This window comes from Neophocaena asiaeorientalis, unplaced genomic scaffold (assembly GCF_003031525.2).
Source record: "Neophocaena asiaeorientalis asiaeorientalis breed wild unplaced genomic scaffold, Neophocaena_asiaeorientalis_V1.1 scaffold240, whole genome shotgun sequence".
Classification (NCBI taxonomy): domain Eukaryota; kingdom Metazoa; phylum Chordata; class Mammalia; order Artiodactyla; family Phocoenidae; genus Neophocaena; species Neophocaena asiaeorientalis.
Window position 1 is genome coordinate 351,787 of NW_020185331.1, and position 26,779 is coordinate 378,565.

Genomic DNA, 26,779 nt, shown 5'->3' on the forward strand with positions numbered 1-26,779 from the left:
GAAGACTACATATTATATGATTCCATTTATATGAAACGTCTAGAAAGGCAAGTTTCTAGAGCTAGAAAGGTTAGTGACTGCCTATGGCTGGGGGTGGGAATGAGACTTGACTATAAGTGGCCACGAAGGAACTTTTCCAGGTGGTAGGAGTGTTCTAAAACTGGATTGTGGTGATGGTTGCACAACTTCAAATTTGTTTAAATCTTTGAAATGTACACTTATTTTCACCTTGTTGAAATGTGTAACAAAGCTGGCTCAGCCAAAGATGGTTTCCAGCTGCCGGCCCTGAGCCCCTCCCACCTTCCTGAAGACTTAGCACAAGTTCACAACACAGTGCGATCTCTTCCTCAAAGAAAGAACGTCTGTGTCAATGATGGTATTCACAGCGGCAGGTAATCAGGAACACTTCTCACATTCTGAGAGCAGAAAGAGAAGCAAGAGGGCAGATGGAGAAGGGAGTAGATTAACAGGACCTGGGAAGACTCCAACAAGCCAAGGAAGCGCTCAAACTTTTGTGCTCGTGTATTCCCAAATAATTTTTAAAAACCACATATCCTTATGTATATTGTGAGCCTGACATTTATGATTTCTCACCATGAGTTTAAATGTATTTTTTATTTTGTTCATAAGAAGTAAAAAAAAATAGTAAACATTTTATAAGATGAGGATTGACTGTAGCCGTAATAAATGTTTCATGATGTGATTTGGTAAAATAGATTTAACCACCTTATTGAATAACACATGCTGCATCAGAAGGGAAACAAGGAATTATTCATCTTGGTTTTTATCCACATATCTTGAAACATCAGAAGTCCAGAAAACATTTCAGTTATACTTAAAAGAATCACTGTCATTAACTTACTCTATTTCAGTTGTTCTGAATTCAAAATACTCCACTAAGCACCAAGCATCTCCCTTAACAGAAATTCATACAGATAGGAAAAGACAGGAGAAATCCAGGTCTAGATGCCTTGACTCATCACAAAGAAGGCTGCTCTGTGACCAAGCGTTCTCATTTTCCCTTTAGCGCTCAGAGGTTTTTGTACCCCAGCCGATGCACGCAGTGGGATTCAGGATGAGTGACAAGTGAGGCTCTCTTCTATAAAGTGGGGTAAGGATCACCATGACCAGGGCATCCTCCAGTAGTTTCAATAGAATCTTATAATAGAATCATATAGAATCTTATATGGAAGCACCCCTTGCTAAGTCTCTGGTGTCCCTGCACACATCAGTTTGCAAACCAGAGTGTGACAGAGGTCAGGGCAAGGGAGCATAGGGCTGCTCTTCAGCAACTGCTTCCTAAGTCAGAGGGCTGCTGAGAATTCTACTCTTCTCGCACTGTCCCCAGGGCTTGCTCAGCCCACCTTGGTCTCCATCTGCGTTCCAGCACTTCAATGCCCAGCACTCAGGCATCCTCTTGACCTCAAGAGGCAGTAGCCCCAGGCTGATTCCCATGCAAGGAATTCTTCCTGAAGGCACTTCCTGCCTGCAACTTTTGTATTGTTCACCTGTGGAGGCAGGTTGATTAAACGCATGTGCTTTAGAGCCAGAGAGGTCCTGGGTTCAAATCCCATTATTGCCATTTAATAGCTGCGTGACCTTCGGCAAATCACTTGACTTCTCTGAGCCTTCTCCCCAACATCAGGCTTCAAACCAGAGTAACTGGCACCCCAGAACAGAGGGCCAGAATCAGGATGCCATCTCCGGTCCTACCCTTATCCCGTTCCATAGACATGAGCATGTTGTGCAGAAAGGCTGGGTGACTTGTTCACAATCACTTACCAAGTAACTTGGCAAAGGCGAGACTCAAGTCCAAGACAATTCTCATTATGCTCTGGTCTAACCTAGCAGAGTAGAATCTGTCCACATAGAACTGGGAGCCAGGGGTGAAAACCCCAACACCAAAGGGGCTTTGGATATTCTAAATAAGCCTGAGGCAACAGTGGGAAGTCGCCACCCCAGACTCCTACCACAACGTGCTCTTCCTAACATAGTTGCTTCAAGGATCTCAAGAATGATCAGGAGTCAGCTTGGAGGCAGGTGGTGTCACTCTGGGAGATCCCCCGGAGGTCACAACTCCATGTCAACACGATATCTACTATGGCTCTATGGCTTCTCTTCCAGGAAAAAGGCACAATAAAGAGCAGACTGAGGAAGGAAGGCAGGAAGGAAGCATTTATTGAGCCAAGCACACAGGAAGGGCTCTGTTTGCAACCTAAGAGACGGCATGGATGCCACCAGAGCCTCCGGCCAGGCTCACATCCCAAGAGACGGGCTCCACCTGCACTGCAGGGACTTTGAGGGCTACATCCATGGAGTTACAGAGAGAGTGCATTTCTGAAACAGCCTCCCCTCTCAGCTAGAGAAAGCCTTTGTCTCCTGTTTTTTTCCAAGATAGTTCTTGCCGGCCTCTCCTGAATGTCCTGGAGGGTTGTTCCAGAAGGGTCACAGGACATTCTACCCCTCCTGAGCCGTCCTGAGTCATGAGGCCACACTCTCGAAAACAGCCATTCTACTCCAACTTCTCCTATGTGATCTCATCACCACCGAAGTTAATTAACTTCTATCTGTGCAGTTCCATGAAGGCAAGGACTGTGTCTGCCTGCCCCATAGGTCCATTCTCAGCACAGTCGGGGTGCAGGAAATATCTGTTGAATGAATGCCTTGCGGAAGCTTCAGAGAACTGTCTTCTGCCCTGAGTCTCTCCACCCTAAGATGGAATCTGAGACCCAGCAGAGCTTCTAGACCCTTCTTTAAAGGTTATTTACACCCGAAATAGAAAGAAGTGCACATTCTTCTGTAGGGATGGTCACTGTGTCTCAGTCCAACAGGCCGAGGCCATGTCAGGAAATGAGGACAGGCCATTAGCTCTTAACCCCATGGGAGATAGTCACCAGGCCACTCTCAAGACTAGAAAAAAGTATGCACAAAAATCAGGTTGAATAACTGCCCTGGCTGGGAAGCCACCATAAAACCAGAACCCAAGGTACCACTAGAAGGTCTGTTAATGTAGGCAAAGATTTTTGCCAACTTTTTGGGCTACAGTATACCTGTAATGCCCAGAACAATGTCTGGCATTGAGAATATGCTCAGGAAATATTTATTGATAAATTAATGAAAGGAAATGAAAATTAATAGAAATTAATTTTATTTATGTGAGTTCAATCCCCAAAGCCACCTGCCTGAGATGTAACCATGTCTCCTTCCTTTTGAGATGACGGGAATGTCTGAAAACATTAAACTGGTGAGTTTTCAATACAGAGTGAGTCTTGTTTCCTGCATCCATCCTGCCACTGTGGCCCCAGTGAGGGAAGAAGGGTGAAAGCTACTTCAGGGAAGGAGCTGGATATGACACAGGGGAGTCCCCATCAGACAGAAGGGGGAGTAGGAGGAAGCCCTCCACGTCAGAGGACAGGAGCGGAACATGTGGTGGGAGGGAGCCTGGGCACATAAGGCTCTTAGCCAACTCCCCAAGGCATAGCCCCCAGCACCTGGTGTCTGGGGCTCTGGGTGCTCCCACATGCCTAGGGAGGATGCAGAGGTGCCGAGAGGGCCAATGGACCAGTAGAGCCCTGAGGTCAGGGTGAAAAGCCACAGAGGAGGATTTATAGGCAGAGCCAAAGGGTCAAGAGTACAGGCTTCACCAGCAGAGACCACATGTCAGGCTGAAATGCTAGAGCTGAGCAGATACTCCTCAGTATTTTATTTTAATTAATTTAAATTTAAACTGCCACGTGTGGCTAAGTGCTATAAGTATACAATGTAAATAATATAAAATAAAATTTTATATAAAGTACAGCAATATAATATAAATAATATAAAATAAAATAACAAATTCTGTTTAAAATAGCAGCAAAAAGCATCAAATATCTGGGAAAAACCTTGACACAAAAAGCAGTACTATGTTGACATTGTAAAATTCTACTAAAAGCTATAAAAAGTGACAGGAAAGGAAAGACGTACTCTGTCTTTCTCTGAAATGTTCTTTCCAAATTAATGCATAGGTTTAATACACTTTAATCAAAACCTCAACAATTTTTTTATTATTGACAAAATGATATTAAACTTCACCTGCATAATTAGGTGATAACAGTCAAGAAAGAGTACCAAAGGAAGGCTGGTCTCGTCTGACATCAAAATATGTTATAAAAAATAAAATAAATAAATAAAAATGTTATAAAGCTTCAACAACCCTGCAACATGGGATAGTCTGGAAGCAATCCCTAGTTTATATAAGAAAGTTCATTTATGACAAAAGAGGTCTCACAAATTTGTGGAAAGAGGGGGACTAATCAATGAATTACGTTGAGACAATGGGTTAGCTCTTTGAGGAAAAATCAAGTTGGCTTTGAACCTCACACTATACACCAAAATAAATCACAAATAAACCACAAATTTAAAAATTAAATCGTTATGCCTACCAGGGGGTAAGGAGGGGAGGGATAAACTGGGAGACTGGGATTGACATATAAACACTACTATATATAAATAGATAACTAATAAGGACCTGCTGTATAGCACAGGAAACTCTACTCAGTACTCTGTAATGGCCTATATAGGAAAAGAATCTTAAAGAGTGGATACATGTATATGTATAATTGATTCACTTTGCTGTATAGTAGAAACTAACACAACATTGTAAATCAGCTATACTCCAATAAAAATTAATTAATTAAAAAAACCATAGTCTAACTAAAAAAATAAATAAATAAAAATTAAATTGATGTATTGGTTGAACAGTACTTAGGATCTAATGAGCCAAGTCTATACATTCAAAACACAGAGCTACTGAATTGTTACCAAAAGGCAAAACATGTCAGCCTCCTAAGAGAAGACTCTCAAAGGAAGGACTCCTATCACCCGGGTAACTTTCTTCTTCTACCACCACCGACCCTTGGCTACTCAAAGTGTAATCTCTAGATGGGCAGCATTGACCTCATCTTGAAGCTTGATAGAAACACCCACTCCCAGGGCCCACCCCAGAGCTGCTGAATCGGAAGCTGCATGTTAACAAGATCCCCAGGCAGGACATGTGCACAGAGAAGTCTGAGAAGCACTGACTCAAGGCACCAGGGGCTTTGCCTCCAGCAACCATGTCCCCGTGGTCCCAGGCTCCCCTGCACCTCTCTATGCCTGTCATGGCTGCCACAAAGAGGTCAAGCAGGGTAATTCTTCACAGAAATGTAGACCTTAAATGGACAGGCCATAGGAAAGATCTAAAAGGCACACCAATGGAAATGCCATCTGCTCCAGTCTTGGCTGACCCCACTGGACCTCCAGCCTGCAATTCAGGGAGTTGTCACCTGGTGGCAGTGTTTTGTTATGAAGCTCTGCATAGTGACTATTTCAGGAATAGATTATGAGATACAATAGGAAAACTGCTTTTCGGAAATCAAAAACAGAAGCCTTTAAAGTAGTCAAATAAAAATTTAAAGCTATTATATAATAAATTAAAAAATATAAAAGGAGACATTTTAAAGAAATACTTTCGAATGATATATAATCAAAGATGTGTGGATATTTAACAATTGCCTGGGTGAGGAGAGAGCCTTAATTTGTAGCGTTTGCTCATTTCCCTGGTGTAAATACTCCCACCGAGGCTGACTTCAAGATCACAAAACATGGAGATGGAGAACATGTGTACACTCGGCTGTCACAGCAGGTAACAGCCAGCTCTAGCACACTACTCTAATAACAATAAATATCTGTAAAGTCTCTCAGTTTCTAAAGTTATGTCGTGTTCCCCATCTGCTTCCATAAGCCTGATTCTCGAGGCTGCAAAAGATGACCTAATCCTTGCAGGGAAAGGTCCATCACTGCAGCTCCCATCTCGGGGTCTCCACAGCACAGCATCTTGCCCAAAGCAAAGAGACGAAGCAAACAGCACCCTGTCCCAGGTATCAGGGTAAGTGCCTTCTATATCATTAACCTCAAAGGAAGGCCCAGAGAGGAGTTAGGAATTGGCCAAGGTTGTGTAGGCAGGATGAGGTTTCATGGGTGTTCTAAGTCAAAAAAGGCCTCCCAGATTCCCAAATCACAGCCCTCCTCCACCAAGCCAACTTTTCCCAAAGTTTCACATTCTAAGAAGTTAATAAGAAATGCTATTGTAACTGAGCAGGACCCTATGAGGCCTTCCCAGAACAGACCTCCACCCATGTCCTCCACCCACCTTTTCTCTGTAGAAGAACTTTAGTCAAAGAAAAATTTAATCAGAGAAGTGAGAAAATGCAGAAAGAAAGGAAAACAGTCAAGTAAGACAAAATAATAATACTTTAGCCATTAAACAAAGTCAAGGACCTTTAGTTCTTCCTCAACGACTACAAATACTATTCTGAGCCGTGTCCTTTGAGCTGCTTTGCAGATACTGAAACCCCCCACCAGGTGGGAGAAGTTAACTGTATGCTGTCCACAAGCACGCAGACCCCAGACCCGTTGGAAACAGGAGGTTGATGATGCTGACTCCCAATTACCTCACCATCAACCCATCAGAAGAATGCCCACGAGCTGATCACGCCCTGCTCCTTGAACATTGTAAGATTCCTCACTACCCCCTCCAGGGTGGGACACACAATCTTGAGCGCGTGAGCCCCCTGTGGCCCCCTTTGCCTGGCAAAGCAATAAAGCTTTTGTAAAAAATTTATCTTTATTGAAGTATAGTTGAATTACAATGTTGCGTTAATTACTGCGGTACAGCAAAGTGACTCAGTATGCTATATATACATTCTTTTTCATATTCTTTTCCATTATGGTTTATGACAGGATATTGAATATAGTTCCCTGTGCTATACAGTAGGACCTTGCTGTTTATCCATTCTATATATACCAGTTTGCATCTGCTCATCCCAAACTCCCAATCCAATCCTCTCCCACTCCCTTCCCCCTTGGCAACCACCAGTCTATTCTCTATGTCCCTGATTCTGTTTCTGTTTCATAGATAGGTTCACTTTTTGGGGCCACTTGGCACAGCTTGTGGGACCTTAGTTCCCTGACCAGGGATCAAACCCGGGCCCCCGGCAGTGAACTGCTTTTCTTTACTGCAGTACTTCTCAGAGCCTTTACAATCCTAACAAACATCACAACTCTCCAAGAGAAAGAGAATGCAGCATTTGCCAATGTGGTTGCCCTGGAATTTCTTTTCACTGACTCTTCCGTCCTAAGGAACACCTTTTAGAGACTGCTGCAATGCTCAGCAATCTTCCTAGGACTAGAAGGGGCCCTACTGGTCATTGGGTCCAACCCACCATGTGATGCCTGAGTGGCCTCTTCTCACACCCCTCCATTGACAGGGAGCTCACGCCCTTCCAACACATCCCCCTTTATCTTGAAACAGCTCTCTCTGTTTCTTCCAAATCTGGTGTTTTAATTCTTCTCTCAGGACCAAGGCACTGAAAAGGAAGGGACTGATACTTCTTGAGCACCAGCCACATGCTAGGCTCTCCATACTCTCCTAACCCTCAAGACAGCAACTCTGTGCAATAAGCATTATTATGCTCTTTTTTCCGATGAGGAAAGGACGCTCAGAGAGATTAGGCAACTTGCTCTAGGCCACCTCTCAGTGCTAACTCCCAACTGCCATGTGTCTTTGCCTTGAAGTAACCCCTGCTGCTCAGGCAGGGATGGAAGCGTGGACAGGAAGAGGGACTAACTCAGCCTTGGGGGTGGGATCAGGGAAGGCCTTGCAGAGGGGGTGATACTTGAGTAGGAAGGTGACATGTGAGCAGAAGTATGGCAAGTGGATAACAAGAAAAAGGGCATGCTGGTCAAAGAGACAGCATGTGCAAAGGCCCTGAGGGGAGAAACAGTGAGGCACTGTCAGGCAGGAGCAGAAGGGACCCGGTGAGGAGCCCTGGCTGAAGTGGGGACCCAGTCACGTGGACTGTCAACGATAGTGAGGCAGGAGGTGAGGCTGCAGGAACCGAGAGGCTGGGCAGGGGCAAAAGGAAGTCTCAGACACAGGGAACAAAATTCCGGGGTTATTAGAGCACCCAAGGTGGAGCCGGGCACAAGGAGTCCCTCACTCGGGTGCAGCACTTCACAGTTTGTATCCCCTCCACGCACACATTCTTCCCCACCCCACCCCACCCCAGCACCCTGCTCAGGGACTGGCAAGGACCTTCAGTTCTGGGACCTTCCGTTTTCGTAAATGAGCCAGTGAGTGAATGAGCGCTCCTCACCAAAGTCCTAGGGGAAGGCAAGGCAAAGACCGTCAGCCCCATTTCATGAGGGAAAGCCAGGCTCAGGGAAGTTCACGACCAGCCTGTTAACTTACAACTGTGAGAAGGGGGCGGGGCTTGAGGGCAGACCTCTTGGCTCTAAACTTGGAGCCCAGTTCACTGCCTCACAGAGGACCCAGTTTCTAGAACTGGGATTCAAGGTGGGGCCTGATCTCATGGTCAGCGGGTAAGAGCTCTGTTCCCAGATGAGCTGCTTGCCTGTCCAAGACCAGACAGTCCAGTGGGGGTGACTGGAGGGGACAGAGGACAGGAGGGGTTGGCCAGAGGGTCCTTCACAACCCTCCCCCCAACGCCCCCTGAGATCCAGAGTCTCGAGGGAGGATTCTGGGGATTTTAAGTGGCCCCTGGTCGGGGCCTGCAGAGCTGGGAAGTCTGTGAGCCTGGGAGAAGCCCAGCCAGTCAGAGGGAGACCCCTTCAACTCTACTGTCACCTTCTGTTACCAGCCACACCCTCCCCAAGACTGCTTCCTGGCACCCAGAGAGCGGGAGGCCCAGGAAGTCTGCCACGGCTGGAGGATAACTCCCCCCCTCACCCCCTGCAGCCTTCCAGTCCATCCCAGCCACAGGCCCTGCTCTACCCCAGGGCTCACTCCAAAACCAGCAGAGTCCTGGATTTATCCTGCAGGGGTGACCTCCAGCAGGTACTAACCTGGCCTCATCTCACCTCGCCTCCACCAACCAGGCCGGTCCCTGATTTTCATTTCTACAGTACAAACTGGCCTTGCAGGTTTATTTTTCAATTAGTTTCCCACTTACGGGCCTAATCATAAATGTTCCACAGTAGAGCTGCAACTTGGGACACGAAGGGCCAGAGTTAAAGCAGTATGGAATCACAGGCATGGTCTACACTGGGAAGAGGGCGCTTGGATGCTGCATGTGACACTGGGTGGACCACTTTCCCTTTGGTGTCATTTTTTTCACCCATACATTGAGAAAGCTGAACCAGCTCAGGGATTCTCAAGGCGGGGATTCTCAAGGCGGGGCCACAGACCACTTTGTTAGAAGTGTCTAAGGAGTGTTGATACACAGATCCCAGGCCCCATCCACATCTACGGAATCAGACTCTCCAGGGACAGGGCCCAGGAATATGCGTGTTAAGTTCATATCCCACCCACCCCCACAGGTGACTCACGGTCACTGAAGTTTGGAGACCAATGGAGGTGATGTCCCTCTAGCTCTAATGATTGGTTTATACAATGTCTATTAGAGAAGCGTAAGGCATCCACCCAGGGATTGCCATTTGTCCATCCCAATAACAAGCTGCTCAAGAAGGACCTTGTTAATGTTCCAGAAGATGGTCACCTAGAGAGAAGCTGAGATTACCGGAGGAACTAAATCTGGAGGCTTCGAACCATTGGAATTCCTCTCAGGAAACAGGGAGGGGCCAGAGGCAGGGAGAGTTACAGGGAAATCCTACCCAGAGACACATTTAGTTCACTTCAAGTTTCCAGCAGAGGGATTTAAAAGGTTTAAAGCAGTTTTCTGTGAATCTTTGTCAAGGGAGTGTATGTACAAACAAACAGGGAGGGGTTTTTTTTAGTGAAAAGTTAATCGGCTTTAAGTGTGCAACTAAATAAGCAAAGCTTACATTAAAGTGACCCACAGAGAAAGGACCCCATGGAAAGAAAGTTCTAGGAAATACAATATGGCCTCTATGTTCTTTTGTAGTTCCATGCTATAAATATTCATGGGGCGGTGTTAATGGGGTCCACAGCGCTATGCAACCACAATAGTTTTTTTGTTTATTCTCAGGACCATGAACTTTGAAACCACGAACCTAAATTTCAGGACTCTGCATTCAGGCGTGTTTGCAGAGCAGGAGGCGAGAGGTGCACGCTTGAGGAGGACAGAGGAGAGGAAACAGGGTGAGATGTGAATCATGCCTCCTGGATCTTTTGGTTGAGATTAAAGAGGAGAATCTGTTTAGTATGGGAGACCTCCGTCTCCAGGGTCTTCTGCTGCTCCAGCCTGGGGAAATGGCCTTCACAGGCATGGAGGGCTTAGTTACTCAAGCATATGGCAGAGAGGGGTGGGGAGCTGGAAATAGTTTAATCGGATCAAACAGACTTTTTGCAAGTTCTACACTGAAGACTTAAAAAAAAAAAAACCCAAACTAGTTTGAATCATGGCATTTCTAAGATGGAGAGAGTTTAAACGTCACCTAAGCCATGTCCTTGCTTTAAACGTAAGGAAACTAAGGTCCAGGAAGGTTAATTGACTTGCTCAAAGTAACACGTCTAGAAGCCACATCTGCTGACTCGAAACCAGTGATGGCAACTATGAGACAAACATGTACCCCTCTTAGCCCCTCTGTCCCAGAGCAAATATCCTTCATTGATCGCAGCCTTCCTGTCCACCGAACCTGGACACAGCCTCCAAATCTATCTCAACACAGTCTACAGAGGACCAGCACAAATGGATAGGAATGGCAGATGAATTGAGACCTACTCGCCATCTATGCCCTAAACCATGCTGGCAATGTCCATAACCCATTGGCCATTTGTTCCAGCTAGGAGTTTTCTATTCAAAGCCACTTAAAGTCTGAACTCAGGGGTCTGAGCGTGCACTCCAGAAAAGTAGCAGGACCTGAAAGTCCATAGGACTTTCCATGTTAAAAGTCAATCCTGAAAAGATGCTCAGTATGGCTAATTATCAGAGAAATGCACATCAAAATCACAATGAGGTATTACCTCACACAGGTCAGAATGGCTATCATCAAAAAGTCTACAAATAACAAATGTTTGAGAAGATGTAGAGAAAAGGGAACCCTTGTATACTGCTGGTGGGAATGTAAATTGGTGCAGCCACTATGGAAAACAGTATGGAGGTTCCTTAAAAAACCAAAAATAGAGCTACCATATGACCCAGCAATTCTATTTCTGGTGGAAATGAAAACACTAATTCAAAAAGATACATGCGGCACAATGTTTGTAGCAGCACTGTTTACAATAGCTAAGATGTGGAAGCAACCCAAGTCCCTACCAACAGACGACAGGATTAAGAAGATATTCATATAGATGTATATATATATAGATGTATGTATATATGTATGTATATAATATTACTCGGCCATAGAAAAGAATGAAACACTGGCATCAGCAGCAATGTGGATAGACCTAGAGAATATTATGCTTAGTGAAATAAGTCAGAGAAAGACAAATACTATATGATATCATTTAATATGTGAAATCTAAAAAACAGTACAAACGAATGTATGTACAAACAGACTTACAGATAGAGAAAACAAACTTGTGGTTACCAAAGGGGAGAGGAAGGGGGAGGGGTGTGGGATTAAAAGATACGAACTACTATATATAAAATAGATAGGCAACAAGGCTATACTGTATAGAATAGGGAATTATACCCATTATCTTGTAATAACCTATAATGAATACAATCTGCAAAAACACCTGTGAATCACTGTGCTGAAAATAACACAATATTGTAAATCAACTATACTTCAATTAAATTTTTTTAATTGAAGTATTGAAAAATTAAACTGAAAAATTGAAAAAAATTTCAATTAAAAAAAAATTTTTAAAGGTCAATCAGTACCTAGGAGAGCACCACACACAGATGGGTACCAAAGAGCAACTGGTCTCTGAAAGCTGATTCCATCTCAAGAGAACACCTCGTCCTGCCTTCTACCTTGGCGGGCATCACCCTACTTTACAGAGGAGCCAAGAGGCCACCTTGCTCAAGGCAGACATCACCTCCTGTCTCGCCTCTTCATCTACAGTACAATAAGGTTGCACCAATGCATTTCAGAGCCATGCTACAGCTTGGCTTTCCAAGCAGGACTCACTTGGCTTAAGAAATCCCTGCTCAGCTAATTCCCCAGAAAAAAAGATTCTCTACCAGACTAGCGTGAGCAGGTAGGCCATATTCGCAAGGCCAGGTAAGTTTTACACCTCCAAATATATTTCATCTCACATGCCCATCCCACTCAATTGGTGATGTTTTCTCTAAGTGCTGTGAGGTGACTTCTTGGACCCTCAGGAAAAGGAGCTGTGATCAATTACCCATGTCTGACACTGGCCTGGGGAGGGAGTGGCATTGGAGGTGCCACACATGGGCCATTTACAAATGTATGTTGTAAAAATACTAAAATAGTTCCATCCATGCGAAAGAATATCTGCGGCAAGGCCTGAGCTATGATTCAAGTTATTCTTTTTATACTTACTTTCCACCCTCTCTGCCCTGCTCTGTGCCCAGGAAGGCGGATCCTGTGGACTGCTTCCTCCACATCTCACTGCTCTCTGGCTTCTGCTCGCATTCAACCAGGAGGAGATCCTGGCAGATCAGAGCGAAGAGGGCAGAGAGCTGCAGGCATTTCTTCCCCGCTTTCTCCCTGCTTTGGTGCTGTATCCAAACTACTATATATAAAATATATTAGATAAGCAACAAGGATATACTATATAGCATCGGGAATTATACCCATGGTCTTATATATGGTCTTATGTACTGTCTTACCTATACTGGAATATAACCTGCAAAAAAACCCTGAATCATTACGTTGTACACCTGAAACTAACACAATACTGAAAATCAACTATACTTCAAGTGACTCAGCCACCTCCCCTCCTGCACAGCTCCAGCTCCTGTAACACGGCTCCCTTCCCATTTCTTCAGCCACAGGGGAGACTTGTTAGTCTCTGGGTGCCTCACACCCTTCTTTGCATCCTAACCCTGTCTCTGTAAGTAGTCCCTTCATGAAGGTCTCTTCATTTGAAACATCTGGGGTAAAGTCTGGTTCCTGCTGGCACCTGGCTGGTACTGCTGTTCTAAGAAAATCCTCCCATTATTTCCATAGCTAAATGGGTAGATGGCATTCTGACTGGTAAACTGAATGGCTACTTTGGCCTAAGATAACACTTTTCACTGCTTAATTCCAGCAGCATATGACTTACTGCTGTCTCACACCTCCTATGTTCCCATAGCCTAAGCTCACATGGCTTCCACTCAGTAACGGAGAAAAGGGAGCAGTTTAGGTTCTAAAAGCCAGAAGCTTCCCAGGCTCTAATTTTGCATCTTATGTGCCTGATTCCAAGGCCAGGTATATCTCATAAGCTCTAATACCTCCACTGTGGAATGATCTCTTGTGGAGCATTAAGTTACCAGTGCAATTAAGCAGGGCTCATTCTGAAGACAAAGGCCCATGGAGACCCTAAGTAGTGCAGAGAGTGGAAAGATACACTAGGTGGAGAGTAAAGGAGACCTGGGGGTCCACCTCCAGGCATGCCGGGAGCTATCCATGTGAACTTGGACACATTACTGCCCTTTCAGGCCCTCAGGGTTCTCATAGGAAACATGAAAAACAGTATAAATAATTCCAAGGGTAACTTCCAGCTCTAACATTCTAAAAGATTTTACTCTAAAATCTTACTTGTGTATCTAGTTAACATTCAATAATGGTCATGAGCCTATCATCACTTTGACTAAATTTTCTTCATAAAGTTCCAGCAAGTAGTCTACTGTGGCACACTTATTGTCCACCAATACCTTTTCTCCCTTCTTCCCTAACAGAAACTATGATGTTCAGTTCCAGACTTTCCAGAAGAAATATTTCCCAGAATCCCATGTAGCTATCTGTGGTCGTGTGATTAACTTCCAGCCAACGAGATGAAAGCAGATGGCAGATGGCATCTCCTGGGAACCTCTCACATTCTTTGTTCTTTTTCTTTTCCATGCCTTCCATGTCCAGACCATGTTTGTGATGGTTTGAGCTCTGGCTACCATCGTGGACCATGAGGACAAGGGCCTCAGCCCAGGGAAAGTGGAGGGGCAGGCTGGAAGGAGACTGGACCCTAGAGGACTTCCTGGACCTGGCCATAGACTGCGGACCTCCAGACTTTGATGTGAGAAAGAAAGAAACTTCTGGCTTGTTTAGGCCAGTGTTCCAGCTATCAATATATTGCCCATCAGCTCTATCAGCCTATCACCCTTCTTTGTCATGCTTTGTGACACCAGCTGGACCCTGGAAACATTTCTCCTTTGTCAGCTGGCACATTAGACTTTGTCAGTAGAGGGCACTAGAGGGACTTCAAGAGGAAGGGAATTCTCTTCCTGCTTCCGGGCCTCATCTTTCTTGCTCCTGTAGAGTGCAGCCACCAGCAGTGTTTGGGAAACCCACTGGCACCCAACTTTCAGAGTTTTGCCCAAACTCCAGTGGGCAATTCCCCACTTGTCAGCCGCTTCCTATAGCATCTCAACAAACTTCTCCAACTGTCAGTGGGTCACAGCCACATCCTCTCCTATGAAGTTACAGCCGGGGAGGGGTGTGTGGGGTGACCTCTTCCAAATGTATTCCTTCCCTAGTAGCTGCTCCCTGTATCTACTATTCCTGTTTTCTTTAAAGTTCTCTCTACCTCCTTTTGCCAGTTAATAATCCTTTATATTAAATTTTTGAATTATTTCTGAAATTACTGATGTGGTTTCAGTCTCCCAACTGGACCCTGATGGCCACAGCCAATTAACATGGGTTCATTACTAGCAATTTAAACTGATCTTAACTGATAGAGCCATGCAATTATCTCCATGGAACAAGTGAGTGATATGGTACAGGATAAGCTTTCTGCTTTTTAAAACTCTTCTCTCCAAAAATTATTTGTGACAAACGTGTCAGATAAAAGGTTGAAGTCCTAATCTCTAACAGTTCCTACAAAATGTTTAAAAAATGACCACCTAATTAAAAAATGAACATAAGCAGAAAGAAAAAGTCCATAAATAAGAAGGAAAAAAAGCCCATAAATAGGAAATTCACACAGCAAAATAAATACAAATGGTCAAAATATATTTAAAGATTTTTGTTTTATGTGGCCATTTTTAAAGTCTTTATTGAATTTGTTACAATATTGCTTCTGTTTTCTGTTTTGTTTTTTGGCCTTGAGGCATGTGGGATCTTAGCTCTAAGACCAGGGATCGAACCCACACCCCCTACATTGGAAGGTGAAGTCTTAACCACTGGACCGCCAGGGAAGTCCCCAAAATATATTTTTTAAGGTTCAAAATTATTTGAAAAAGAAATACAATTACAATATAAATGCAAATTAAAGAAACTGTAAATTATTTTTCTCTTATGAAACCAACAAAGATTTTAAAAACTAGAATACAAAAATGTTAATCTTAGAGTGCAAAGGAGTAAAAAACAAATTTGAAGGGCAATTTGAAAAAAAGAATCAGAAGCCGTAAAAGCATCTATACTTTTGACCCAGCAATTCTATGGGTAGAATTTTTTTCTAAAAAAATAATTTAAAACATATACAAAAATCTAGCAATAAGGATGACTCCAGCATGATTGTTTATAATAGCAAAAGAAATGATTGGGGGAAAAAATCTTTATGTCCAACAATAGAGGACTGATTAAATTACATCTATACCGAACAACTTAAATTGTTGCCATACAAGTACATGTATTACATAAGCATCTTTATTATCGTGGAAGGAGGTTCATAGTACTAAGTGAAAGTGAAATACAAGCAGGTTCAAAACTATATGTATAGCATTTTTTAAAAATTACACCCATGCATGAAAAATTTTGGAAGAATATACAACAAAGTATTAACAACGGTTACTCCTCGACCATGGAATTGCTGGAAATTTTTACTCTTGCTTGCTCTCTATATTTTCTAAATGTTCTCCAGTGGATGTATATTAGCTGTATAATTAAGAAAACTGCTTTATGTTAAAAAAAAAATAATCTCCCTTTCCGGCCCATCTCAAGGGCACCCCAATGCTTGCTGAGCATCTCTGGATGAACTCATTTATGTTTCACTAGACTTCGAGGCAGAGCTCAGCTTGGGACCTCTCCCGGGACCTCTCCCACACACACAGCCATGATCTCTCCCCCATTTTCCCTTCCTTTCCATTCCTGAGGCCCAAGTCTGAACTTCATGCTCCCAAGCCTAGAACCCCTGGTGGTCCTCCTATTTCCCGCTTCTACAGATCCTAAACATCATTTGTCTTCATCATAATGGTCGTCTGCTCAAAAACCATCAGTAGCTCCCCGTCTGCTCAAAAACCATCAATAGCTCCCCCTTTCTTAAGGGGCATGATTTAAATGTCTCAGCTTGACATTCACTGTTCCAAGCTTTTTTCAATCTTGCCACTACTATTCTGCAAAGTAAATCAGGTACTCCCACAGCTCCAGACACATCCAAAGCATTCCTGCTGCCTTGCCTTAACTCACGATGTTTATTCTACCTGAAATGCCTTCCCCTGCATCCCAGTTTCTCCAAATCCTTTCCATCCTTCCAGGCCAAACTCAGGGCTCACCACCCCCCTTACCAGGAAGCCTTCCTTGACTGTCTTACAGTGATTGATCCCTTTTCCAAATCCCTATAGGATCTCATTTGCTCAGTTTTTCATTTGGCAAATATTGGTTGAGCACCCACCATGTGCCAGGCACTGTGCTGGTGACTGGGAAACCGAATGAGTCTAATTTCTACCCCTTGAAGTTCATTGTCTGATAATGGAGACAGACATTGAGCAAATAAATAGTCACTCCAATACCCAGTTACGGACTGTAAAACATGCAGGGAGACAAAGGTGATGAGAGATTTAAAAGAAGGGACCTGATTGAGAGCAGGCCTGAGAAGGCCTGGGGGGGAAAGGATATGTAAACTGAGGGTCCTAAGTGGGTCTAATTTTGCAAACATGATCAAACGTGCATTTCAAAAAGATCATGCTGCCTGCAACATGGAAAACAGATTTTGGGAGGCAAGGGGGCAGCAGGGAGACGGGTTCAGGTACCATCGCAGTAGCCTACGCGGGAGCCGGTGGGATTTAGACCAAACAGTGGCAGCAAAGATGGAGAGAAGTGGATGGGCTTAAATTTGGAAACAGAATCGGCAGGACTTGGGTTGGACTACATGAGAAGGGGAGGGAGAGACCCGTATCCAGGATGGTACCAGGTTTCTGGCTGAAGCACCTGGCATCACGACAAGGTGCCACCCGGCACATGCCACCATGAGGCCCAGACCTTAGCGAACCACAGCCGACTCTGAGCCCAGGGGGAGAGGATGGCAAACCAGTGCCGGCTCAGCGGGAAGGAAAACTGACCCAGGGATGGGAAAAAGAGGGCGGAAGGTGGCCTGCTCCTGTGGGAAACTGGCTCACACAGGACTCACATCAACTCAAGGCCAGTAACCCCGGTGGGAGGAAGGGCAGGAGGCTCAGTGCAAATTGCAGGATGAGCTGGGAGATAAGTGGCCCAGCTGGTAGAGCAGGTGAAGACTCGGGGCTGAACATCAACACTCAAGTGCCCATGCAGGCGAGCTTGAGAATATTTATTGGTAATTGACAGAAGTGGTTAGAGGATGGTGTGATCACAGATAGGTCTGTAACCAATCAGCAGGAAAGTTCGGTTCCTGTTGCTATGTTTGCATCCTGGCAGAACCATATTATGAGCGGGCTAAGAGGATACCCTGAGAAACCTGCTTCTATGCATTTGGTTTATCTGTTATCCGCTCCCTGCTTCATGGATGAGAGCAAGCGAGCTGTGGAGCAATAAATTATCACTTGCTGCACACTCGGGATCCCAAGAGAACTCTGCAGAGGGAGAGATAAGCCGACACAGGCCACTGAGAAATTGTCACTTACAGGGAAATTCTTAAATGGGGAACAATAACAGGCGTGATCATAATAGCAAGGAGAATAGCTAAAAATTAGTGACCGCTTGCTAAACACTTCTTGTTCACTGCCTCATTCAATCTGCAAACAAACCTAGTTCATGGGTATTCATATCATTCCCATTTTCTAAATGAAGAAACTGAGGCTCAGAGAGGTTAAGAAACTTAGTCAAAACCACACAGGCAGTGAGGACAGAGGCAGGCTTCAAGTCATGGGCTGCCTGATGCCAAAAGTAGTCTCTTAAACAGGATGTTTCACTGCTCTGCTCTGTTACCCAGGCTGCCACTCACCCAAGGCTTCCTTAGGAAACATGGGCCATCGAGGCCCTCTCCCTCTGGGCTGGGGAGAGTGGCTGGACCCATCGTCCTCAAGTGACCTGACACCCAGGCACTGCCCCGGGCCGTGTGGGAAAGGGATGGGGGAACAGAGAGGGAGAAAGTTGCATTTCAACACCTTGTATGATTCATTTATCCTTCCCTATGCTTTGAGACTAAGAGTACTCTAAAGGCCAGAACTGTCTCATCCTTGTTGGGTTCCTGGCTAAGGACAGAGAAAACAGTGGGGATAAGGTGGTGGGCTATGGTGCTCTGTGGAACAAGTGTACAAGTATGACCTTCAGACTGAGCAGCAGGGAGATGCTTGTTGACTGGGGGGTCAGGGATCCAGGAGAGGAGAAGCCGTTCTGGGGCTGGAGAGGCGGTGTGCTTCAAGGGGAGAATAGGGGTTTGAGGTGTTTGTCCCACTGCTTACAAGTTCAGTGTCCTATGCGGGCCCTAGCCCAGCCTCTCCCCTGGACAAGCACCCAGACCTCGTCCTGCAATGCCCACAAGATCATAAGATCTCAGAGCTTCTCCCGTGAGTGCCCGGATCACCTCCTGGCTATCTGAGAGACCAATGGAGAGAACAGAAGGAAAGGAGCTTTATAAACAATGCTAAGGCAATGCTGTAACCACTGTGAGAGGTTAATATCATTGTCCTTCCTCTTGAAAAACATGGTGAAGGGTGAGAAGGCAAAGGTTTGGGGACCAATCAAGTTACAGCCTCTATTCGGATTGCCTGACTATCTATGGTAGAAGGATGTGCATTGCCATCAAATGCGACGTGGGCCCAAATCCTGCTTGTACCTCGGCTATTTGGACCCTGGAGGAATGCTGCTGGAAAGAGAAGTGGCTGGGAGGAACCACTGGCTGAATGGAGGCTCAGACTCAACACCGTTCACACATCTCCAGTCAGGGGCTGGCTTCTTGGGTGGGGCCTGGACATCTGGTTGGCTTGCAGTGCGTGGAACCCCCAGCCTAACACCAAAGAAGCCAGTGAGTGCCACGGCAGATCTGTTTTTAGAGCAAGGTCTCTGGATATAGAGGAACTATTGCCATCAGCATCGCTTGGAAGCATAAACCTCTGAAATCATCATCTGCTCCAGTTGTTCAGATACTTGGTTTCCTACTCTTGGAAACCTTGTTGGATTTCTGTGGGATGATAATATTAAAAACAACAATATTTACTGAATGTTTACCGTGCTCCAGGCACTACGTGCTCGGTCTATGTTAACTCATCCAACCTTTATAATCACCCTCTGCGGAAGACACTAGTATCCACATTTTATGGGTGAGAAAACTGAGATCCAGAAAGCTTAAGAAGCTAGCTCAGGGCCTCACAGCCATTCAGTGGCAGAGCTAGGATCTGCAGCCCCGCAATTCGCCTCCAGAGTCAGCTCACTCCTCAGCGCTCTCATAGGAACGGAAAGTGATGCTGTTCGTGTAATTTAATTTAATGCGCGCGACAGGTTCTTCGGAAGCCACAAAACGACAGCAGTATTTCACATTTATTGAGTGCTTCTATCTGCTCAGCACAGTATCAAGTGCCTTTCACTCAACAACAGCCTGTGAACTAGGAGTATCTCTTGACTGCATGATGGACATGAGGAAACTGAGACTTTAAAGGCTGCGGGGCTCGCTCAAGGTCTCACGGCCAGTAAGTGACAGAGCTGAGAAAGAAAATCCAAGTCAGTCTTACTCCAAAGTTTGGGTACCGAACCAAGAGGCCAGCGAGGACCTAGGCGTTCAAACAACCATGGCCCCTGGGCCGGGGAGAGTCCTGAGAGAAGCAGCGGTCAGGGAAGGTCCAGAGCTGACGGGAGGCGCTGCTGGCCTGTCTGCACTCGGCTTCCATCAGGAGCACCTATCCGCTGAGGAGGCCACGCCCAGGAGCTCCCAGGGACAGGGCTGAGGTCTGATTGGCACTTAGCTCTTCAGCACCCACGGCCTGGCAGGCGCCCTGCAGACCAGGGGCTGTCGTAATGGCTCCTCCTCTCCTCTCACTGGGCTGGACGGAGGAGTAAAGGGCACTTCCCCACACACACACCACCCCCAGGAGAGGGTGCAAGACACTGACCGCTGCACGGTTGGGCAGGAGAAAGATGGAAAAACGGGTTCCACTGACATCAGAGTTGCGGACCCACTTGCAGACTTTTCTGTCTCCAGTGTAGAGCTCTGCCTACAGAGATAGCGTCAGAAGTCAAAAGAGGACCAATGTCTGGCAGAGGGTCTAGGCCCGAGGGTGTGTCTCCAGATGCAAAACGGGAACCATCCCAGCTGCTTGCCTACTCCGGGGGCTGGGGTGAAGGTCAACGGGCTGGTGTTCTTACTAGCATTCAGCTCTTGGAACATCCTTGCCCAAAATGGGCTGACGCGTTCCCCTTCTGACCTCCCCTCCCCCAGATGCTGCACCACCTGCACCCCCCAGCATAAGTCATGGTCCTGGCTGGGACCTCTGGGCTCTGTTGGGCACCTGATGGCCACACGTTCTCTGCCTACTCGGTTAGCCGAACTCTCAGTGCGGGCAACCTGTGTCTCTCAGCCGACAGTTCCTCAGGAACCAAGACAGTGCATTTCCTCCCCCAGCCTCTGCCCTGGCCCCTACTCATCATCACTGACTTTTTCCTTTTTAATCTTTATTGGGCTATAACTCACATACCAAAATAATTCACCCTTCACTTACTTTTGAGACCCTGTTTACCAATAATTATCAGGTCTGAATTTAAGAATCCCTAACTAAATACACTACATGAAATCACTTGTTCACTTATCACAAAAATTCAAATTCCTCTAGAGCATTTCAACAAGAGTTAAAGAAGTACTGGTGAGCAGCTGCTCTGTGCTCTAGTAATGTACATATCCATCACTGAACTCTTGCCTCGTCCAGAAAATGTGCTGAGCACGTGACAAACATCCTATCATTTGACCCTTGCCATGACCCTGAGAAGTGAATATTAGTACTTCTCAAGGGAGGGAACTGAGGCTCAGAGAGGTTAAGTAACTTTCTCAAGGTCACAAAGCCTTGCATGGGCAGCAGATTTTGGATCCAGGTCCGTCAAGTGTCAAAGCCCAAGCTCTTCACCACCTCGTGCCCTGCCCCCAGGCACTTCAGGGGTGAAAAGTTGGAGACAGAGGTGGACTAGATGTGCCTCCTGCCTGGAGAAGTGGGAAAGATGAACATTTCGTCTCCATACAGCCCTGAAATATTTTGACTCCATCAAATCAGCACCTGCCCGAATCAGCAAGGACATCATAACAAGTAGGGATAAAAATAAAGTTGTAAAACTGCCAGCCGCCCTCACCTGGGTGTGGCCGCTGGGGAGAGACAAGGTGCCAGGGAGATGGCAGCTGCACCTGCTCTGGGGACAGGCTGTGCCAGGGAGACAGCCTGCCAGGAGGTACCATGGAAGCCTCACATCTGTACAGAAGAATCCAGGGCACCTGCCCCTGCCATGAAGGATGGAAACTCTGGGGGAGCACTGCCCAGGACCACATCCCCCAGCTCCACCTGGAGCACTCTCAGGAGGGCTGCTGCCCACTGGGATGGCTCTGCTTCCCTTCCAGGCTGACAGTGAGCTTGGAGGTTCCTTCAGCCATGGACCCAACCCACACAGGGCCAGAATCATCATTCCCGCATTCAGCAAATATTGACAAGTACCTATGACGTGTCACTGGGCACTGGGCTTACAGCAGTGACCAAAGCAGACAACAATTCCTGACCTCACACAGTTTGACATTCCAGCCTCGTATCAGTAACGTGAGGGCTTCTGGCAGGAGCTGCCCAGAGAGTGCTGTCCTAGAGGGCTCTGGTGACCCCCCAAACAAGGAGCTGATTGGTAAGGTCACTGTCTCTGGGAGAGAATGACAAGATGGAGTGGGGCCCCAAATTCCAGGCAGAAGTCAGGTCTAAAAGTGAGAGGAAGGACTACAGACTTGCTCGTGAGGAAAGAGCTAGTTCCCAGGCCAGCACCCTCACCCTGGCTCCTGAGCCATTAGCCTGTCAGGGACTGCCGACTGTATTTATTGATGAAGGAATATATATGTTTATCATATGTGAAGGCCCTGGCATTTATCAAGCCACCAGCTGAAAAGTAAAGCTGCTGTCAGCCAGTTCCCTTGGGTTTAATAAACCCAAAAGGCTACAGAGCACTTTACAATTTACAAGGTTATTTGCATATCGTTTGAGCCTCAGGTAGACAATGTTGGTGACCTGAGTCCCATATCCTCAGCTCAACTCTGGGCAGTTCCACGCATCCACTGCATGGCTCCCCACTTTTCTGCTTGAGAATTTTTTCGGAATCCATAGAGCTCAAGGCGCCTGCCCACGCAGGTGCAGGGAAGTTCATGCCTCAAGGAATGGTCATATTCTCCCAGACTGGCTGCAACAATAGCCCCCATTCCACATGCTCTTTTAACAATGTGACTTTGACATGCCTCTGGTGGAGAGATGGGCTATGTTCCCTCCCCTGAATCTGGGAGAGCTTGTGACTATGGTGGAAGTGATGATACGTAGCTTCTGAGGCAAGGTCATAAAAGGCAATACAGCTGCCATCTGGTTCCCTTGGGATGTGTACACTTAGAATCTAGCTGCCATGCTGTGAGGAAGCCTAACCAGCCCGCATGGAGGGCACACAGAGAGGCTACCTGTAGGTTCTGGCTAACAGTCCAACTGAGGCCCCAGGCAACAGCCAGCCTCAACTGCCACATATGAGAGAACAAGAGAGCCTCCAGATGATTCCAGCCCCCAATTGTCAAGTCACCCCCAGCCTGCAAGTCTTCACGGCAGAGGCTCAGACACTGGGGAGCAGAGGTAGGACCACTTCTGCTGTGCCTTTTCCAAACTCCCGATCTTCAGACCCACCAACATAGTAAAATGGTGGCTGTTCTATACCACAGAGTTTGGGTAGTTTTTTACACAGGAATAGAAACTGGAAAAGGGAGCAAACAATGAAGCACAGCAGCCTTTGGATAAATGCTCCAGCCTCCTATTCCCTGGGCACATAATTACGGGAGGCTTTATGGAAGGGCCGGGTGGGGACATGGCCCCATCAACTAAAGCAGCTACCTCAATTCCACTCCCTTCATTGGATTTCCTCTTTCCGTATCATACTAGCCCTGCTCCCTCACCCTGTTCCTTGGGGTCACCTCCTAAACGATTTATCTACACACAAGTCCTGTCTAAGACTCTGCTCTCTCAGGAGTACAGCTACAACTAGCCTTATGTCTATCCTAAAAGGCAAGCAGTTTTGTTCCCACACCCATTTTGCAGATGAGGAGACCGAGGCATGGAGACGTGGAGGACCTGCTCAAGGCCATACGAAGAGTAAGAGGCAGGGGCAGGACAAGAATCCAGGCCTCTGGCTCTGAACGCAGCTAAAGAATTATGGGTGAGGGCAAGCAACCTGGAGAAGCCCTCAGAAGCTTTGCAAAAGTTGTTCTCAGGGCTGTGGTGGTGGTTGGAAGGACGTCTTGTGATTTACTGTCAGTTGAACTCTTGACCTCACTTACAGTATCAGATGAAAAACAAACAGCAGGGCAGTGGACCACCAGACAGAGACCACACCCAGGAAGTCCCACGCATTTTACCAGCCCCAGGCCAGGAGGGCTTCCCAGGCCCACTCCCACTCCACAATCATCTGATTTTAAAAGGTCCCTTTTTACAGCATCAAATAGATTGTTTGCTAGTAAATTTAAATTTTACACCTTAAAACTCACTTCAAAGGTGAGCATGAAGATGTTCTTTCACAAGTTTCTAGGAAATCTGTTTATAAAGTACCTAACTATGTGTCAGGTACTGTCCTAAGCACATTAATCTGTTGGGAATCATCCTCATTTACAAATGAGGAAACTAAGGCATGGAGAAATTCAGTGACTTGCCCAAGGTCACACACAGTTTGTAAATGACAGAGTAAATAGTAAAATGTGTAAATGGTAAAATTGCAAATGACAGAACACTGACCCGTTTGCTCAGCCTCTGAGATCCTGAGCTGGAAGCAAAGGTCATAGAACCATAGAATACTGAGAAGGAAGGGGCCAGGGGCACAAACTCAAGTGCCTACAAGGTGTGAAGAGGGCACAGGGCAAGATGGCGGATGTGGACTAAGGGAGCCAGCTCCCTGGACCTGTCAGTTTGCCACCCTAACTAGTCCAACAGTTTCACTCTATGGATGAGGAATTAAGGGCTGGAGAGGAGAGGCTTGCCAGGGAACACAGCTCCTGAGAGGCCAGGAACAGACTCCAGACTCTCTGTCTGTACTCTGCATCCACAGCAGAATGGAGACACACCCCGCCCCCGCCCCAGCACAAGAAGGGGCAGGTGGGAGGTGTTTTAGGTTCAAAGCCCTGAGGCAGGCCCTAGGCAGAGGACTTCTGGCTAGAGGAGTCAGGGAGTCAGCATGTGACTGGGATAGGAGGAAAGTTTGCCCCTTAAGGTTTGGTTTGAATATGGAACCAGGAAAGACAGTGTTCCCCGCAAGCCGAGAGGCACTTTCTTACACTGAGTCTCCAGTCCTTGGTGAACTGCTTATTGTCCTTCCAGAAGGCAGTTCCCTTGCTCAGGTAATTTCCAGAAGCATGAGTAGACTGACGTGACATTTCCCCTAGGTCTCCCTTGCCATCGCCCTCTTCTGGTCACTCTTAGCATCAGCATGGATGAAGGAGAGGCCAAGGGGTTGGGAATATGGAGGACGGCTGCGGAGGATGAATGGAGCTGGCTGAAACCATACAGCTACTTTCCGGCCCTGCTGCCCATCCTGTCCAGTCTGTGAAGAGTCACAGAACACGCATGCCCTGGTTATCTAGCATTTTCTCCAAAATTATTGGAGAAAAATGAGGCCCCAACAGGCAAACCTGCTTTAGTGTTATTCCACAAGGCTGAGACCAGGAGCTGGAGAGCCCTCACAGACGGACCTATGCCTCTTTCACCGGGATTCTCAGGCCCTAGATCAGCACCCAGCATCCCAGAGGTGCTCGATACATTCCCGAACACACTGATTGCTGCCCCAGCCCAGGCCCAGTTCACATCCAGTAAAGTCCAGGACCTGACAGGTGCAGGTGATGGCTGATCACTTCGCCCTCATCCCAGTTATGCAGCCCCAGTGCCCCTCATTTCAGGCAAGGGCACCGTTCAGTGCTCCAGAGACTCTTCAACCTGGTCAGGACGGAGGTCCCATGAGGAACTGAGATACCTTAGTCAGGGCATACTACCTGCTGATACTCTCTCAAATTAGCCAGGAATCAACTCTGCCCTCCTTCCTAACTCAGAAGCCCCACAAGGTACAGTAATAGATGGCTATACTGGAGGAATCTTCCTGCAGCATAAGCCCAGGACCCTCAAACCTGGTATAATCCTCAACCTTCACAAGATTCTCAAGTCTCACACTCTCCTAGGTCCTCTGACCTCCCAGTAACCTGGTTTCCCCCAGACTTCACCCAGTTCTGACCTGCCCAACCCCCAGCCTAGACCACACTCGCTGCAGTAACAACACAAATAATTACAGTGTCATCACAATTATTCCATTTGCAGAGAATTTCTCCATAGGTTATCTGAGTCCTCCTACAATTACTGTCCCCAATTCAGATGAGGAAACTGAGGCTACTAGAGTTTTCCAGGGAGTGAGGGAACGGGGCCACACTGGCTCATGCACTGCACTTCCCTCATCAACCAGAAGAAAAGCACCCTGCCCTTCTGCAGATGGAGGCTGCGAGCTTCCCTTGGTCCGCTCATCTCTGCGGCCTGCCGAGTGAAGCGGCCGGACCCTGCCTAGAGACAAACACCAGGACCCGCGGCCCCTGGCCACCGGCCAGGAGCCGCTCGGCGGGCTTCTGAGACCGTCCGCTCTCGGGGGCGTGAGTATCCGTCTGTCCCAGCTGGGAACTGTCCCAGACCCATCGGCTTTCTTTGGAACATGCACTTGGGCCCTTCTGGGGCTGACGCCTCAACTATTCCGGCTCGGAAGCTGCTCCCCTTGGGACACAAAAGCCAGCTGGTGGTTAGTGGGAAGCGGGAGCTGCAGTGCCTGGGCCGCGAGGTGCGCCAGAAAGACCCCCGCGTCCCGGGGCGCGGCTTCCTAGCGGGATTAGAGCACCTGACGGCGTCCATCTCCGCCGGCCCAGGGAGACCCCCAGGCGCGACCACACTGAGGGGGCTACAGGGAAGTTTGCGGCAACTTGAGTCATACACATTCCCCCTCGGCTACCTCTTTCTTTTTGCCTGCTGTGAAGCTTTTCGCTTTTTATACTCTCTTCCCAAGAGTAACCACAAGATCTTGGGAAACTTTGCGTGAAACTTACAAATGCCATGAAATCGGAGCCAGCAACACCGTGTGAGCCTGAGAACGCCGCGCCCAGCCCGGCTCCCGCTCCTCTGCTCCAGCCCAGCGCGACCGACGGTGGCCCGTGTTGACCACCTGGCTGTCAGGCGACTCCGGCGCCCGCCCCAGTCCTTGGGCGCCCTCTCGGCCTCGGGCACCCGCCCTCATTCGCTTTGGGAACGCTCCCGCGTCCGCCACCCTGTGCGCGCCGCAAACCAGGGGCCGGGACGTTCCAGTCGGAGTGTGATTTAAGCAGCCCCTCTGGGACATTGTTTTCCCGGGGAGC

The 26,779-nt window shown here is 47.1% G+C and overlaps 1 protein-coding gene across 1 annotated transcript in view; it reads right to left on the reverse strand.

Annotated features, from left to right (window-relative positions):
- TLL2 (tolloid like 2) overlaps positions 1–26,779 on the reverse strand; it is a 128,215-nt gene that overhangs the window by 101,056 nt on the left and 380 nt on the right. The window lies entirely within an intron of this gene.